This window comes from Chelonia mydas, chromosome 5 (genome assembly GCF_015237465.2).
Source record: "Chelonia mydas isolate rCheMyd1 chromosome 5, rCheMyd1.pri.v2, whole genome shotgun sequence".
NCBI classification, from domain to species: Eukaryota; Metazoa; Chordata; order Testudines; family Cheloniidae; genus Chelonia; species Chelonia mydas.
Window position 1 is genome coordinate 58985670 of NC_051245.2, and position 17516 is coordinate 59003185.

Genomic DNA, 17516 nt, shown 5'->3' on the forward strand with positions numbered 1-17516 from the left:
TGCCAGGCAAGGATCACCAAAGCAAGTTGCATTTCTGCTCCACCCATCTCCTGTCCCATTTCCAAACCATACATCTGAGGGGATGGGAGAGAAAGAAAAGGAGCAAGTGACATAAAACCAGCCACATCTGAGAAATCTCCTATTTCCATCTTTGGACAGTTTTCTTCAATTGCCTCAAAACTTGATTCCTCCATCAACCAAAATTTCATTGTATTCTACTCTTTGATCTTGATTATGACCCTTTAAAATTATTACAAATACAACATAATAAATCTCCTATATCAATCAGATTATGGTAGATACCATAATCAAAGAACCATCAACACTGAGCTGATCATAACCCACAACAAGATTGTTACTCAGTAAACATCTTTGCAGATTGTCGTGGTTGCTTTTTTCTTTTTGTCCTTCTCTGGTTTGATTCCAAACTAAAATAAAATTCACTAAGATGCACACATTCTGTAGATTAATGTTTTTATAAATAAAGTTATATATGATGCATGCAACCCAACCATTGTTTGCAAACATAAAAATTATTTTTGTAATTTCTTACCTTACATACAATAATATATTTTAAACTTTTCTTGTTTTCTCCACAGTAAATGCTGCCTCTAATTGGCAATGCTATTTAGCATAACAATGACAAAACACACAAGAAGGCCTTAAGATATATGCCAATTTTGCTTTATAACATATATTTATTTTACATAGTAATATCATCCAGAAGGTATAATGTTTTAGTGCTGACAATATTATCTAAAACTAAAAACCAGGAAGTTCAGTCCCTATATTAATGTGATCACACAAAAAATCAGCTTTTGTTAATAGAGTTCATATTCCTTTGGTATATCTCATTTACAAACGTCATATTACAAAGTAACTATGGAACTCCACATTTCACTAGCCATTAGCTAATGCAGGTGGGGAACATTCCAGCTAAAAGTTTTAATTCAGAAAACATTTGTAGCAGTATTTTGCACACAAAAACATTGTGTTCCAAAAAATTGACTGAGCAAATTAAAAAAAACCCTTTTACCATATATTAATGGTTTGGGACATCACATCAATACACTGTCACTTGGCAAGTCAACTTTTCAATTTAACACTCTGCTTGCACAATACAGTTAATGAATATGACATCTGATGGAAAAGAGACATCAATCTAACTCTCCACAACCCTAAATATGTGGGGTTTGAAAACAAGGGAAGCTGTCAGTGAACTAATATCAGCAAGCATTACACTCATACAACAGTTATTTTTTCTAGAAATTGAACATTTTATTTTCAATGGTTACAGCTTGAAACATATAATCACATCACATCAACCAGGGAACCCTGCTTGAGCATGGAGCCAGACTGTAGAAGGCTGTGTGATGGTTTTTATTTTGTTTACTCAATCACAAAAATGTTTTAAAATGTTTTTAAAAAGTATTATTTAATATTTTTATTTTATAACTTTTGGAATGTAACATTTCAAAAAATGATAAAACTGTGTATGATGGGGTGTACCAGGTCCTTTGAGCCCCCATGGTCCTACCACACCTTGGCCCAGGAAAGGAGCAGTGAAAGTGGATCCTCCAGACCTGCCTAGAAAGGCTGCAGGGAAGCAACCAATCAGAGCACAGCAGGCTCAGTTAAAAGGAGTAGCAGATTCCTTTGAAGCAGAGATGGTTCTTAGCCATGGAGTTCAGCTGAGAATCCAAATGTGCCAAAGTTGGGGAGTATTTGGATTTGGTGGCCCAATTTTGGGCCCTTATATAGCAATAGAACAGAGCTATGAATTTTATATCCAGATCTGAACTCCCCCTAAATTCAGAATAAATGTTTTGGCATTAACAGTCACCCCTATACTTTTAAGAGTTGGATGAAAGGAAATATCATGTTTGTATTTCAATTGCTAGTAGTGCTGCTGCTTCCTCCTCATGCCCTCCTCCCCCCAAAACAACAGATGATAATATTTGCATCACTACATTGCCATTCTTAGAGGTCTGTGCTTCCAGCAGAACACATGCCGAAACCCTAATTTATTTCATCCTTGCTTGAAAATGTATAACTAAGTATAACTGAGTATAACGAATGTGATGATGTCTGAGTCTGCAGACAGCCAGAAACAACAGCTCTCAGAAGTGAGAACTGTACCATGCATCTCAATGGGATATTAAGTCCAAGACATATTGCTCTGGGGGAGCTTCATACTGCTGCCCCTGTCTACAGAGGAGGGGAGAGGTCTCCGCATCATTGCCACTGCAGGGGCCAGAGCCACAGATTGGGGACAGAGCTATAGAGGGCCCATGTCACAACTTTTTATAGCCCTGGATTACCTTAATCCAGACCTGCCAATACCTCAGGTGCCTGATATCACATCATCCTCAGCTCTTCAATGAGCAGGAAGTAACAAATTCCTAAAAGCCAACACAATTACAAAACATTCCATACAATTATGTTATTCCAAAATATCTTCCCAAACTCTCAGAGGAGAACTCTGAACATTTTTTTCAATCTCAATGAGCATTTAAAATATATTTTAACGGGACTTTGAAGACAGAGTTCAAAGTTCTTGCAAACCATTAAAAAGGTGGAAGAAAACGTTAAAAAAATAAGCTAAGCTGTAGTGTATATGCGAAGCGATATTATATACTTTTTCAGATCACAGCATATTGTACTGTAAAACCAGCATTTTTTCTTTAGAGTTTAGAGGTTAAATATGTTCTACAGGCACTCTGATTCTGCTATGGTATTTAACAAAACCGTAACTGTAGAAAGAAGATGTTTGTAAATTTCCTAATCACTAATATAACTGTATTTCAAGGTGGCAGAAGGGGCTTAAATTAATTGGGACACTTCAGTATTATCAGAAAACAGAGAGGAAAAGATAGTATTCCTGTACCTGAAGGAAAATGTTATTTACACAAACTAAGAATGTAGCTGCCTACTGCTCCATATTATAGAAGCAAGCATTATGATAGGGACATGAAACCAGAGACTAAGAATATGATACAGCTAACAGACAAAGAAGGTATAAAAGGATCCAATGTCTGGAAGTTGAAACTAAGCAAATTCAGACTGGAAATAAAGTGAAAATTTTCAACGGTGAGCGTAATCAATCATTAGAGCAACTTGCCACAGATTTGTTTTAAGGTTATGCTCTAGTTCAAAGAGGAATTAATTCAAGGACTTCCTCAGACCTCTATTATACAGCTGGTCAGCCTAGATAATAACTGTGGTCCCCTCTGGCTTTATAATCTATGAATGGAGAAGAATGCTGTGGATTAGGGAACCAGAAACAATGGTTATTCACCCTATAGTAAGTGTGGTTCTTCAAGATGCGTTGCACACATCTCCGGTGGAATGGGTCCTCACCTGCCCAAGTGAATCCAAATGGTCTACCGTATAACATGTTTAACAGTCCAAGATCTATTTCAACATCTTTAGGGTGAATATTGGTTGACCTTTCATCCTGTCAACAAATACAGAAACAGTCTAGGAGAATTCTTGAATGGCTTTGTTCTGTCCAGAAAGCAGGAAAGATCTGACAACACTGAAGGTGGGAAGTTTTGCTTCCCCACCAAGTAATATCAGATTTGAGGAAGGAAACTAATAGATGGATCATCTGGTTGAGAAGAAAATCAGAGACCACTTTAGGTAAGAAATTAGGGTGAGGACTAAGCCTATGTCTATACTTGGAGCTGGGGTGTGTGAGATTCTCATTCAAGTAGACATATTTGTGCTAGCTCTCATAAAGCTAGTGCCTAAAAATAAGAGTGTATCTGTGGTAACACAGGTAATGGTGAGCAGCAGCATGAGCTATCCACCCCAAATAAATATCCATGGGGTCCAGGCAAGTTTGTTCTCAGGGCGACTAGCCTGTGCCACTGCTTACCACTGCCCATTCTACCAAAATTACACTTTATTTTTAGCAGTCTAGCTCAGTGAGAGCTAGTATGGGTATCTCTAACTGAACAGTAAACGTAGCCTTAGAGTCACTTTGTCTTTGTGGAACACTGTATCGGATTATCCCACCATAAAGGCTTGGATGTCGCCTCTCCATCTGGCTGAGGTTATAGCCAACAAGAAGGCAGTCTTAATGGACATACGTTGCCAAAGGTTTAAAGGGAAGTCCCAACAATCCTATTAAAAAAATGTTGAGGTCCCAAGAAGATGGAGTGTCTAACAGGTGGGAAGTCATGAAAGAATCCTTTGAGAAACTTAGCCACTGTTGGGTCAGGGAAGACAGCATCGCTTTCATCTAGACGTGATGAGCAGAGTTAGCTGCCAGATGTATGACTATGCAGCTGTTGGAGAGAGTTGAATGCTTTAGGGCTAGCAGGTAATCCAAGATGGCAGTTATCACACCTCCAAAGGAGACAGATAATTTCTTTTCATCAGCCAAACAGAGAGCCTCTTCCTTAGCTGCATAAGTCATTCTAATGGAGTCTTTTATACTGCAAGCTAAAATGTGAACTACTAAAGTCTGCAAATGATGTGTCTGAGGATGTCAGCAACCTAGCATCCAAGCCATGAGATGGAGCAATGCTGGGTGTGAGTGCAGGACTTGGCTTTCTGTTTTCATAATCACATCCGAGTGCATTTGAAATTCTGCTGACAGGCTCATCAAGTCTGAATACAAAAAATTGTCTGAGTTGTTATCATTAGGGCTGCATCCTGTCTGATCTTTCACAGGATCCTCATTATCAAAAAGATTGGAGGGTTGGCACACATGAGTCCTGGTGACCATGGGATCAGGAAGGCATCCTACAGGGAGCTGGGGCTGGCTCCCCCTCTGGAGCAGAATCTACAACACTTATTGTTGTGGGCTGACGCAAAGAGGTCTATTTTTGAGTATCCTAAGGTGTTTTGTAGACCTGGGAGGTGTGGAGACATATGTGCAACTTGGTGACTGATACACGAATCCCCAAAGCAGATTGCTTCCAAGCAGAATGGCCCCTCCTTGCTTGCTGATATAATATCCTGCTGTGATGTTGTCTGTCAGCTCCTGTATTATGGTACGCAGGGGTACTAGAAGGAAAGCAGTGCCTGCTAGTTAAACAGCTTTCAGCTCCAGTGTGTTTATGTGAAGATTTGCTTCCTAGAGGCTCTGAGTCCTAAGGCGGCATAGATGAAACCTCATCCTACTTGATGCAACTGTCACCAGCATCTTGTTGGGAAGAGAGAGAGCATGGCACTCCACTGCACAAGTGTATATAGTCCTTCTATCTCTCTAACTAGGAGAGGACTTCCTGAGGAATCATGACCAAAATGTCTATGTGGTGTCTGCCATGTAGATACATTGATCTCAATCACCCTTACATGGCGCACAGGTGAAGCCTGGTAAACTGCACCTCATAGGTGTAGGAGATCTTGTGCCTCATAATCCTGAGACAAGTCCCGATCGAGATCTTTGGGTAGATCTGAAGCTGATCAGTGAGGCATGGAATGGTGAGGAATATGTCCTGTGGGAAGTGGGCCTTTGCCCTTGTGGAAGCTAGTATGGCCCCTATCAACTACAATCTGAGTAGGGATGAGAATGTACTTCCTTCTGTTGACTCTGAGGTGTAGAGCAGCAAATGGATCCAAGGTTACTTGCACGGAGTTGTTCACCTTCTGAGGTTGCTGATCACAAATCAGCCAGTCATCAAGGTAGATTTGAATCCCTTGCCTTCTCAGATGTACCTCCATGACTGTTAGGTACTTGGTGAAAACCCTCAGAACCATGGAGCAGCCAAAGGGAAACACTCTGTATTGGTAATGAGGACTTTCCCACTAGGAACCCGAAACATTTCTTGTGGATGGATGAACTGCAGCATGGAAACTGGCATCTTTCAAGTCAAGAGCCATAAACCAGTCTTGAGGATCTCAGGTAGATGCTAAAGTCACCATCCTGAACTTGAAGTGACAGATAAATTTGAGTTGTCAGAGGTCCAGGTGAGGGCAGCAATCCCTTTTTGCATTTTGGACTAGGAAATAATGAGAATAAACCCCAGTGCCCCTGAATTACACAGCTCTGAGTTGCAGAAAGAAGTCCACTTCCTTTCTGAGCAAAATCTCATTAAAAATGTCCTTGAAGAGAGACAGAAAAGGGGAAGAAAGTATGAATGGGTAGGGAAGGATCGCAACCCCTTATCTACTGTTTCCAGGACTAACTGGTCTGAGATTATTTAATTTCATGCCTCTCAGTAAGAAAATGGTTTCCTAATGGGGAAGAAGTTAAACTCAGATATTCTGAGCAACAATCAATTGCACCATCAAATCTGCTGGCAAAAGGTTGATGCACGGTCTATGGTGGAAGAGGAAGTGGCAGAGGGTCTGACACATTGCCCACAGCAGTGTGAAAAGAATGGTCTCTGCCTCAGCTAGTTCTGAGGTTTATACAGTCTCCTCCTAGGAGGTGCAGAGTAAATGCCCAGGGATCATGAGGGAGTTTATAAATCCTTTAATATGTGAAGGGCCTCATCAGTGTTCTTGTTGGAGATTACAGCTCTCGAAGGGGAAGACCACTGTACCCAAGGCATCAAGGGTACTTTTAACTAGTCTGTGTGACCAGCTGACCCTCCAGGATTGGGGATTTGAGCTCTTCTCTGTGCTCCTGAGGGAGTGATACTTAGTCCCAATTCAAGAAGACACATTTAGCCAAGAGCTGTAGTACTTTGAAATGAGCATCTCTAAGCAGACCAAGGAACACGTCTTACAACCAGGCATGCCCAGTATTTTTTTACCCTTGTCCCTAGATTATGTGGCTCCAGGCATCAGTGTTTATGAAAATAATTTAATGTAGTAATTTGTGTATTTGAAAATCATTTGCTTATCATTTTTTAAAGGTTAACTTTGTGGTATGGATTTAGTAATGGGAAAGGCACTGGCTTGTTTAACAATCCTAGTGAATAAGGTTGTCTGTTTTTCTAAAACAGGGCAAGCTTTGTATATACACACTCACCCCACCCTGATCTTGGGACTTCCTCTAGTGACAAGGTGATAGCGAGACCCTGAGTCTGAGGGGCTGTGAGAGCCTGGGGGTCATTGAGTGTTCGGTGCATAAGAGAGTTTTTCATATTTTTCCCATGTCTCAGAATCCCCCAACACTCACTCATCCTTTTTTAGCTCTGTACTCTCCTCTGTCCCTTTTCAGAGAAAACAGTTACTCACCTTCTCGTAACTGTTGTTCTTCGAGATGTGTTGTTCATATCCATTCCAATCAGGTGTGCAGCCGGAAGATTTTTCCCCTAGCAGTATCTGTAGGGTCAGCCTGGGCACCCCCTGGAGTCATGCCCTTACGGTGCTCAATATAGTGCCCTGCCGACCCGACCCCTTCTCAGTTCCTTCTTGCCAGCTACTCTGACAGTGGGGCAGGAGGATGGGTATTGGAATGAACATGAATAACACATCTCAAGAACAGCAGTTACCAGAAGGTGAGTAACCATTTTTCTTCTTCGAGTGCTTGTTCATGTCAATTCCAATCAGGTGACTCCCAAGCCTGAACTACGGAGGCAGGGTCGGAGTTGTCCACCGATTGGAGCACCGCTCTACCAAAGACTGCATCATCTCTGGCTTGCTGGGTGATCACATAATGTGTGGTGAAAGTATGTATGGAGGACCATGTCGCCACTCTGCATATTCCCTGGGTGGGAACCTGCGCCAGGAACACTGCTGAAGAAGCTTGCGCCCTGGTCGAGTGCATAGTGAGTGGAAGGGCATGCACCTCTGCCAGTTTGTAACACTCTCAGATGCAGCACGTGATCTACAATGAAATTTGTTGAGAAGAGACTGAAAGACCTTTCATTCAATCTGCCACAGCTACAAAAAGTTGCACAGACTTTCGGAATGGCCTTGTTCTCTTGATGTAAAAGGCTAACTCTCTGTGGACAACCAAGAGTGAAGCCTCTGCTCCCTACCGCTTGAGTGTGGCTTAGGATAGAAATGGGAGACAACCTTTGGGAGGAAAGCCAGGTGGGGCCTGAGCTGAACCTGGTCCTTATAGAACACCAGGTAAGGAGGCTCTGGTGTTAGGGCCTTTTGCTCAGAAACCCTCCTGGCTGCAGTTATCGCTACCAGAAACATGACCTTGTACGAGAGGTAGAGCAGGAAGCATGTTGCTAGGGTTTGAAGGGTGACCAAGCCAGTCTGGAAAGGACCAGGTTGAGGTCCCAGGCTGGGACCAGCTGTCGAATTTGTGGATATAGGCTGTCAAGACTTTTGAGGAAACGGCTGACCATAGGGTTGGCGAAGACTGACTGGCCCTCTGTGCCTGGATGGAAGGCAGAGATGCCGGCCAAGTGAACCCTTATTGATGACATGGACAGTCCTTGCTGCTTGAGATGGAGAAGATAGTCCAATATGAGTGGAATAGAGGCGAATGTCGGGGATGAACGATGCTGTGCCAACCAGATTAAAAATCTCTTCCACTTAGCAAGGTAGGTAATTCTGGTGGAGGGTTTCCTACTGCCAGGGTAACTTATCTAACCTGGTCCGAACAGGAAAGCTCTACTGGGTTTAGCCACAGAGCTTCCACGCCATGAGGTGCAACGACTCGAGCTTTGGGTTCTGGAGATGGCCGTGATCCTTGCCCACAGAGTGGATTGGGCCAGGAATCGGTGCTGGCAACTCTCCTGCCTTGGATGGAGGGTGGCGCTGTCAGAGCCCAGAGGTCTGATGCTGCCTCAAATGCTTCCGGTATGGAGGGAAGCTGTAGGTCCTTGTAGCGGCGGACTGGCGAGCAGTGCGGGTCCGGACTCAACTGGATTCCTGCTAGGGCAGAAGTTGACAGAGGCCCGACGGGGGCTTGCAGGCCACCTGGTCTTTAGACCTGGTCGAGGAGTGCCCTCTGTCGGCCTTCTTTCTTTTATGGGGCACCGGGGAGTGAGTTTGGTGCTTGACTGTGCGCGGAGCCGTGGCGGTGTCGAGGGTCCTTAGAGGAATCCTTCCTCTGCACTGGCTCACACGTTGATGGTGCTGGAACACTGCACACTGAGGAGGCGGCGCTTGGGGCCAGGTCCACCGTGCTGGGGTCCGACTGAGGCTGAAGTGCTGCCTCCATAAGCAGAACTCGGTGGCGCTGTTATCTGTCCTTGAGGGTCCATGGGCGAAACTCTCTACAGATTTTACAATGGTCCCTGAAGTGACTCTCCCCAAGACACTTCAAGCATGAAGTGTGTAGGTCACTTCTTGGCATAAACCCGCCTCAGTCCGAGCACGGCTTAAAGCCCAGGGACCACGGCATAACCTGGAGCCGGGGAAAGCGTGTGTGTGTGTGGGAAACCCCCAAAGGAAACTTATGAGAGAAACCTGTCTACACTAACTAAACTACTATATACATATGATCCTGAAAAACATGCACTTGCTGAGGCAAGAGCAACGGGGAGTTCCAGCTAGCCGTCAGAGGTGCTAATAAGGAACTGAGGTAGGGTCAGGCCAGCACGGCACTATATTGAGTGCCATGAAGGCATGACTCCAGAGGGCGCCCAGGCCGACCCCATGGATACCGTTAGGAGAAAAATCTTCCGGTTGTCGCGCACGCGGCACGTGCACACACCTGATTGGAATTGACATGAACAAGCACTTGAAGCAGAACCCGCCCTCTTCTCAGATCCCCCTTTTTAGAACTGCCCTTCAGATCCTTCTCAGACTGTTCTTCAGCTCCACCCTACTCAATCCTGCATTCTCAGATCTCCATTTGTCCCCCCCTCCCACTTGCCACTGACACCATCATTGCTGTCTCCATTCTGGAACTTATGTTCAGGCCTCCAACTGCCGGCAGAAGGATGGCAGTTGCCGCACACGATTTACTTGGATAAGCAAGATCCTGGATGAAATGCAGGTAGATGTGACAGAGCTACCAAATGCATGACATTTGACAGCTCATAATATATATGTGAGCAAAGGGAACCAAGTTAAGGTTTCATGGGCAACTTTAACTCTAGCATGTCTTAACTTCTACATGCTTGACTCTGCAACCTTATCATTCTTTTAATGTAGTAATTTTGTATGTATATTTCTACATATTTCTGGATAACCAAACACACAATATTAGATGTCATTTTAGCAAATGAAGTTATATTAACCTTTTAAAAAACACTTTGCCTTAAGCACAGCAGCTCCCTCCATTCGTTTTTTGTTCTGAAAAGACATTCCAGTAGGCACTGGGATGATGATACAATCTGAGGGCATGTACATTATTTGAACTTCATGGATCTGAAATTCTTGAGAGTCAGTGAAAGAGAAGCTCTTTCATTACAAATTCAGTACATCTATCCCTAAATCCAATTGCTGAGAAATCCACGTCTTTAGATCTCCAATAAAGAGTGTCAACAAAATAGCGAAGACAGTTTTTTTAAAAACCTTAGAAAAATCAAGAATTTCAATTCTTTCTTACCTATTTTTTCGCGAGATCTTAGGGAATCCAAGGATGTGGATTTTGAGGTTTTTCAGGCCCTAAACGAAGTAGTGTGTTGAATATTTAACAAAGAACTTGTCTTTCAACTGTTTCTAAGATGTTTCAACCAAGATCCTCTTCCAGGGTGTCTGTGATGTTACAAAACTACTAGTTCACCAGCTGTACATATAAAGGCTTCCAGGAAAAACAGGGTAGACACGAATTTCTAATGTAAAAAACAAGCATAATGTGTGTGTTGAAGGACTATTTCTGTATGTTTTAAAACATTTCAGGTCTTCTACTGTTATCATTTAAGCAGGAAAAAAAAAGAAACCATTTCCCCCCTTTACAGGTCACTTTTAAATAAGCTATGAAAGTTCAGTGACTCCCACCTCCTCCATCAAAGAAATAGAAAAGCGAACCCTTGCCATATTATATCTATTCCCTTGTCTTTGTGTGAGAAACCACTGACTCTAATTATCTGAGCTCCTGCTTCCTCCTTGCCTGTCATGAAGCCCAAATTTTAACTTGGTAGCTCTCAAAATTCTCAGTGAACATGGTTCAATTTCTTACCATCATATCCATCTGAGGTTTGCATTCCTTAGGAAACAAACATATTTAAACATAATTTTTAACAACTAGGTTACGGTGACAATAATGACCATGACTGATTAGCCTGTGTAGAAAAGGATAAGCCGTGTTCTTCATTGTGCAAATGAGGTTCTACAGTAGTCATGTACAAAAATCCCCAAAAGTCAAAGGGCAAGGGTGTTTTGTGTAAACACTGAAAGAATGGAATTCTTGTGTCCTCTGAAATATGTGATAAAAGTACTGCCATAAATGTATTCTTCATTCCTATGTGACAAGTTTTAGAGTGAAGACATTTTTGAGTTAATTGACTGAACCTCCCCCCCCAAAATAAGAACACACACACACAATAAAAAAACAACTCATGACTCAACAATGTCTTCAAACATGAAAAATATTTTATCCTAAACTCTCATACGACAAAAATGGCCAACATAAACTTTACTGGGCTTTCCAAATAAATATAATTTTGGCTTAAAAATAAATATAATCAATTTCAGTATAAACTATATATAATTAGGAAAGTTGTAAGCACCAAAAAATAGAGGCTTAGAAAGAAACCACCTTTCCAACCTTAAATAAAGAACAGAAATACTATGATTCAAGTTTGAAAGAGGGTATTGTTTATCACAGCAGTTTTCATACTGTGGTCCTAGGGACCACTGGTGGTCCACAAAACACTTGCTTGTGGCATACTGAGAGATTTGTACCATTGCACTAGCTCTCCTGTTTCCAGATTCTAGACTCCATTAAAAGAGGCTAAAAAAATGTATTATGTTTGTAGTATTATTGTTCCACATATATAATTGTTGTAGATGTTTTACAATTGTGAAAGGAAGTGGTCTTTCAATTCTCATATAGGGTTAATGCAATCACATTTGATTAAAGTGTAGTCCAAACTAGGAGAATGACTAGTAAACAACAAACTAATAAAATTAAGCTAATGTATATAAAAATATAGTTATTTCAATTTATATATTTTTAAAGCAACATCTGCAGAAACTTTACTTTTATATACAATAAATCAATTAAATATGCAAGAGCAATATAGTAAGAAAGAGACACAAAGTGATTAAAACTGAGACCAAGATTTGTGACATCGGTGGGGACATTAAATAACCCTCCCTCCCCCGAATAATTTAAACTGAATACAGTGTAGAGACTCATCTTACTCCATGTAAATCCTAATGTAGGGATTAAAAAAAGTTATTGATGTAGAGAGAAAAAATGCAGGTCTGTCCTTACCCAAAGAAATTATAGAGGAAACTAAAGACCCATCAAGAAAAGGAGTACTTGTGGCACCTTAGAGACTAACAAATTTATTTGAGCATAAGCTTTCGTGAGCTACAGCTCACTTCATCGGATGCATACAGTGGAAAATGCAGTATCCTCCTTATAATAGTCAACATATGCCATCCACACTTCAAGGTTAATATACAGCATTTCCTACAACATCTTTCAAATTATGAATCTCAGTTTTTAATCCTCTTATTTCTTTTGCATGTCAAGGTGGAAATGTCTTGAAGAACAATGTTCAAGATCAAGTCGGAGCTCTCTCATTAGAAATAAGAAAAAAGTATGAAATTAAAAATCCTATTGCACCACAGACGAAGTTTAGAAATGCCTTTATTAATTCTAAAACAGCATATGTATTATAGATACCTCAGTAAGTCAAGTTTCAAAGGAGTACAAAGCAAAATACAGAAATCCTATTCTCTAACTAGGTAACTGTCTACTACCATTATCACCATAATATCTGAACACCTCCCAAATATTTAAAAATATCAATATTTTTGCATTTATTTTACTACTTACCAGGATTAGACCTTACTGTCTCAAGAGTCAGAGACATGAGAAATAATGATTTATTAGATCTGAATTAACAGTTTACACCCGCTAATTGGTGTTCCATTTGTTCTGCCTATCCCGTAGAGGAGAAGACAGAGCACAGATCAGAGGTGTGCTCATGTTCTGCCTAATACTAGTATATTAAGTAGATCGTGAAATAAAGTACCTAGGAATATGTATAGAAGGTTATGCAAAATGAATCACCACCTATTCTTTCTTCCTTGCCACATCTGAGCCAGGTGACATGAGGATGAATGAATTTTCAGGACTGTTCTATACTGGAGAGGAGACAGTGAAGCTTTCTATACTTCTCTTTGCAGATGAAAGAGAAGTTCTCTCTTCACAGCAGCCACACATGGGGTTGGGTGGGAAGGAGGGGAGAGGGTGTAGTGTGGGGTTTTCCCTTGCAAATGTGCTAGACTTCTGTTACAAGCACTGCTTCTAGATCCATTGACAGTAGGCTTCCAACTTCAGTATCAGCCTTGTTGAATAGGTTTCTGGGATTTACTTTTAAGCTGTCCCTCATTTTTCAGCAAAGTGACATGCAAGGTAAGTAAAACCTTGGATTGTTTAAAAGAATGTAAAATGAATAATTTTGGGTTCTCTAACTTTTCTTGTATCTGAACAGCGAAAGGGAAGAAAGTTTCATACAAGATCATAAGAGAGAGGGGCTAACACAGTACCTGGTGACATACAAAACCTGCCTGAGCACAACAGATAGATGTGTGTGGAGGGGAGATGTCACCAAAAAGGATAATCAATACAATACTGGGCAGAAAAAGATAAGCAGTGGCTTCCTAATAAAGTAAAATATGTTTTCATTCATGAAGGCTGATTCCACATTTGATGGCCCTTGATGACAATTGTTCTTCAAGGGGACCATAAAAGGGCTAAAGTAGGGGGGAGGGGAAGGATCTCACAAGGTAGAGGAAGAGGAAGAACATTAAAAACAGTAAAAGAGCTAAAATGTAACTTCAGCCTAAAAACAAAAAATCAAGCAATTTCATAAACGGAACTAATGTTTTGCCAAAAACTGAAATGAAGTAGCTTAATAAAGCAAGAGAACCTCAACTTATTGGTAGCAATTTTAAGGGGTAAATTTTAAAAGAAGTGCACAGGAAGATACATGTATAAATCGCTTTAACAATGTGTTCCTCTGCTCTCAGTGATATTAACTTTTAAGTGATGCTATAACTATTATAACAATCTAGCATTTATGACAGTATTCATCGGCACACTCTCCTAAACCCAGCTAGTATATAAACTGCATTATTCTTTCACTTGCATTTAGTAATGATATATTCAGTTTCATAGATCCTAGTCTCTTCTTATGTTGCACTGTGGTGTATAATTTTTTTTAATAACTGTAGGTTTAAAAAAATAGTGTTGCTGGATATAATCACTAATTTCATAAAACTGCAAAAAGGCAACTTAATATTTCTTCACAGCAGCTGTAATGCAGAATATTACATAGAACTAAATTATTACAAACAGTGCAGGCAGTTTTCTATACACGGTACTTAAGATAATTATAAAAATCATCTTCATTACTGCATACTAGCATTTTTTTTTACAGTTTAATTTGGATAGGTTACAAGATACATTCAAATTACACAGATATAATTACTGCAAACCCAAGAAGCAATAAAATGTTCCCAACTAAATCCCTTTGACCCTGTTAATGTCTGTTCCTTGTTTATCTAAGGCAAACATTGTTTGTAGTGTGCATTTGTTATGGAATATGAAAAAAAGAAAGGAAATCCCTTAACAGTTGTTATTGATTCCAGCATTTACAGACTGAGAGTTAAGTGCTGTTTACAAAACAGAACAGATGCAGATGCTGACAAAAAGGTAAACAATTGTTGCATGGCTTACTGCCAGAGTCTGAGATGATATATTAAACTCCAAGTGAAGCACATTTCCCCTATGGATTACACTTATTGCCACTTCATTTCCTGTGTGCTCTGTCTCTTTGCTGCTCTGCCTGGCACTAAGCTATTTCTAGTTCTTCAGTGACCCCTGAGGCCTAGTGCTACCTCGCACAGCCATTAGTGAAGGGAATTGCATGTGTCTGACATGGCCTGAAACCAATTATTTGATATTTTCTTCAGAATGATGCTCAACTCTGTTGGGAATGAGCAATCATGAAATAATTTACCTCCTGATTTAATTTTTTCCTGCACAAATTAGTTGTAGTCTGACCTGGCTATACACAGCTGCCGGTGACATATCTCTGTCTTATCAAGATTATATTTCAAATGATAAAGGGTGGAGGGTGCTGAATAGAATAGGTTGGGGAATCCTGCTTTAAAAAGCCATTGACAAGTTTATCAGATATACTGATCACATGTACTCTCTGCTGATTGAAACTGACAGAACCATAAAGAACTATCAGCGCAGTAGAGGAAACCACATGGACGCAAACAGTTATCAGAGTGTTTACATTTTTTTAAAAACACCTGGCCACTTTTCAGTTCTCTTTAGTTCCACTGAAACCTTGGGATGACAGCAAAATCTCATAAAAAGAAACACACTCACCCCCCCGCACCAATTTCTGACTGTAAAGAATACACTGTGCTTATTTTTTATCCTTATGTCATTTCTTTTAAAAATGGCCACAGATCTGAAGAAGCATATATTTGCTTATTACTCATCAGCCTAGATGTGTGACTTTTATAATTCCTTATTCCGTACATCCTTACTGTGTATAAGTCACAAGATCCTAGTGAAGTGAGGATTTCAACTTATCTACAAACATGGAAAGTATATATATATTTGCATATGTTTAATTAGAAGAGCATGTCTGACACAGAAAGAGAGAAGTCACTGCCAACTATAAACAACATCAGTAAAGACTACACAAGTCTCTTGAAAGATATTTGCTAAACACGAAGCTTTAATCAACTCTACTCCATAATGTCTTCTCAATAAAATGCAGTAAGATTTTCTTTTCATTCATGAAAGCTAATTCCACATTAGATATTTAATGTTTAGGAGTCCTTTGTTGGCATTCAGTGTAGAAATCTATCAAGATAAAATGTTCATAAAAACTGAAGTATAGTCCAGTGCTATATATACTGGACTAGGAGCAAGGAGTGCTAATCATGGCTCTGATGCTAACTTTGTGTATCAGTTTTATTTATAAAATGAAGATAATACTACCTATCTCATAGGCCTGTTAAAAGGATTAGAAAACATTTATAAAGTACTAGGAAAGTGAAAAGTGCTCAATAATTATTATTAATAATAATTATTACAGAATTTATACAACACAGAAAAATGACAGCTGTGTTGTTAAGATTGAGTTGAGCGTGCACTGATTGTGGGAATTCAAATCTCTTTGCTATATGTCCAAAATTCACAGCACTTACTCTTGGAGCACAGAATGAATTTTTCTGAGAATTTACAAGTAAATCAATGAATTGGTTTATTAATTAAAATAATGGGTCTTTCACAAAATTAGCACCCAGTGTGAGATCATTTTTGTTCTTAACGATCTTACTAATGGAATAACACTGATTCTTCTAATTATCCATATATTAAAAGCTATCTGAAAACTTGTGCATAAGCTGCATTTGCAGAGTTTTGTGTGTTTTTTTTTAAAGTATGAGTGGTAATATTTTGCAGCTGTTTTTCATAATTAAAAGTGTTTCCTTCAGCAGCAGCTAAAAAAAATGTTCTGCTTCAGAGAATTCCATAAAGAACTGCCCTGTATCAAAATGTTGCCATTTTCAATTGTTCTCAGTGTGACTAAGCCTACATGGTGCCCTTAGCAAACATAGCCATTGTCTCCATTCACCTGTTCTTCAAAATTCTCCTCTCTGCCTTTTGGGATTACAGGAAGCCACCATCCTCCCTGAAGGCACTTAGACTTTGCTCACATTGAGAATACTAGAAGAGGCCATTTTGAAAGAAGGCATCTTAACAGAGGAAAGTATATGGCTTCATTTTCATTGAGAACAATAGATGGCAGCTAATCTGTCTCTGCTGAAGGAAAAACTCAGTGCTACCAGGTTTGGCACACTTTATGATTTCATCAATATCATGTCATCTAAAACTGGTGGATTTTGGCCATTTTGGCTTATAAATCATTCCAAAAATTAGGCTGATGATAGTGAACTGTAATTTGAATAGAAGTCACAATCAAAAGTAGTTAATACCCTTACTTTAATGAACTCTAAATTACTTTAAAATATGCACATTTAAAACAAATCTGCCAATCTCTTCTCAATCCTCTGTTAAATTCATTCAAAATGGAATAGTTCAGCATGACAGCTGTTGCACTACCTATATCCTCTGTAGGTCAGACACAGAAGGAACAATGGAACTATGCTCCTGACATCCGTAGTTAGATCAGCAAGTAATATAAAAAAGGATTTAAAATAAACCTAAAACTTTATTTAAAAAAAAAATAAATTTACTGTGTATTAAAAGCACTTGATTAAAGACAACATATTTTTACATTTGCACACTTCGGTCAATGTGAGAAACAGAAGCATATGCTAACTGAACATATGACATCCTTTTTGTTGATGTCAAGCCCCCCAATTTTAAATAAATGTGATTTTTTTCAAGACAGCAGTACTTTGTGACTAAAATAAATTGAATTTACGTTTTAAAAATGACGTATTTGCTATGCTATGTATGTATAGTAATAGAGAGGATAAACAAATGTTCCAAATCTTAACAGTATCTCAGCAAGGAATACCTAATTCAG

General features: G+C 39.8%; 1 protein-coding gene across 11 annotated transcripts in view; it reads right to left on the reverse strand.

Moving 5' to 3' along the window:
- Positions 1 to 17516, reverse strand: part of KIAA0825 (KIAA0825 ortholog) — a 406839-nt gene that overhangs the window by 253985 nt on the left and 135338 nt on the right. The window lies entirely within an intron of this gene.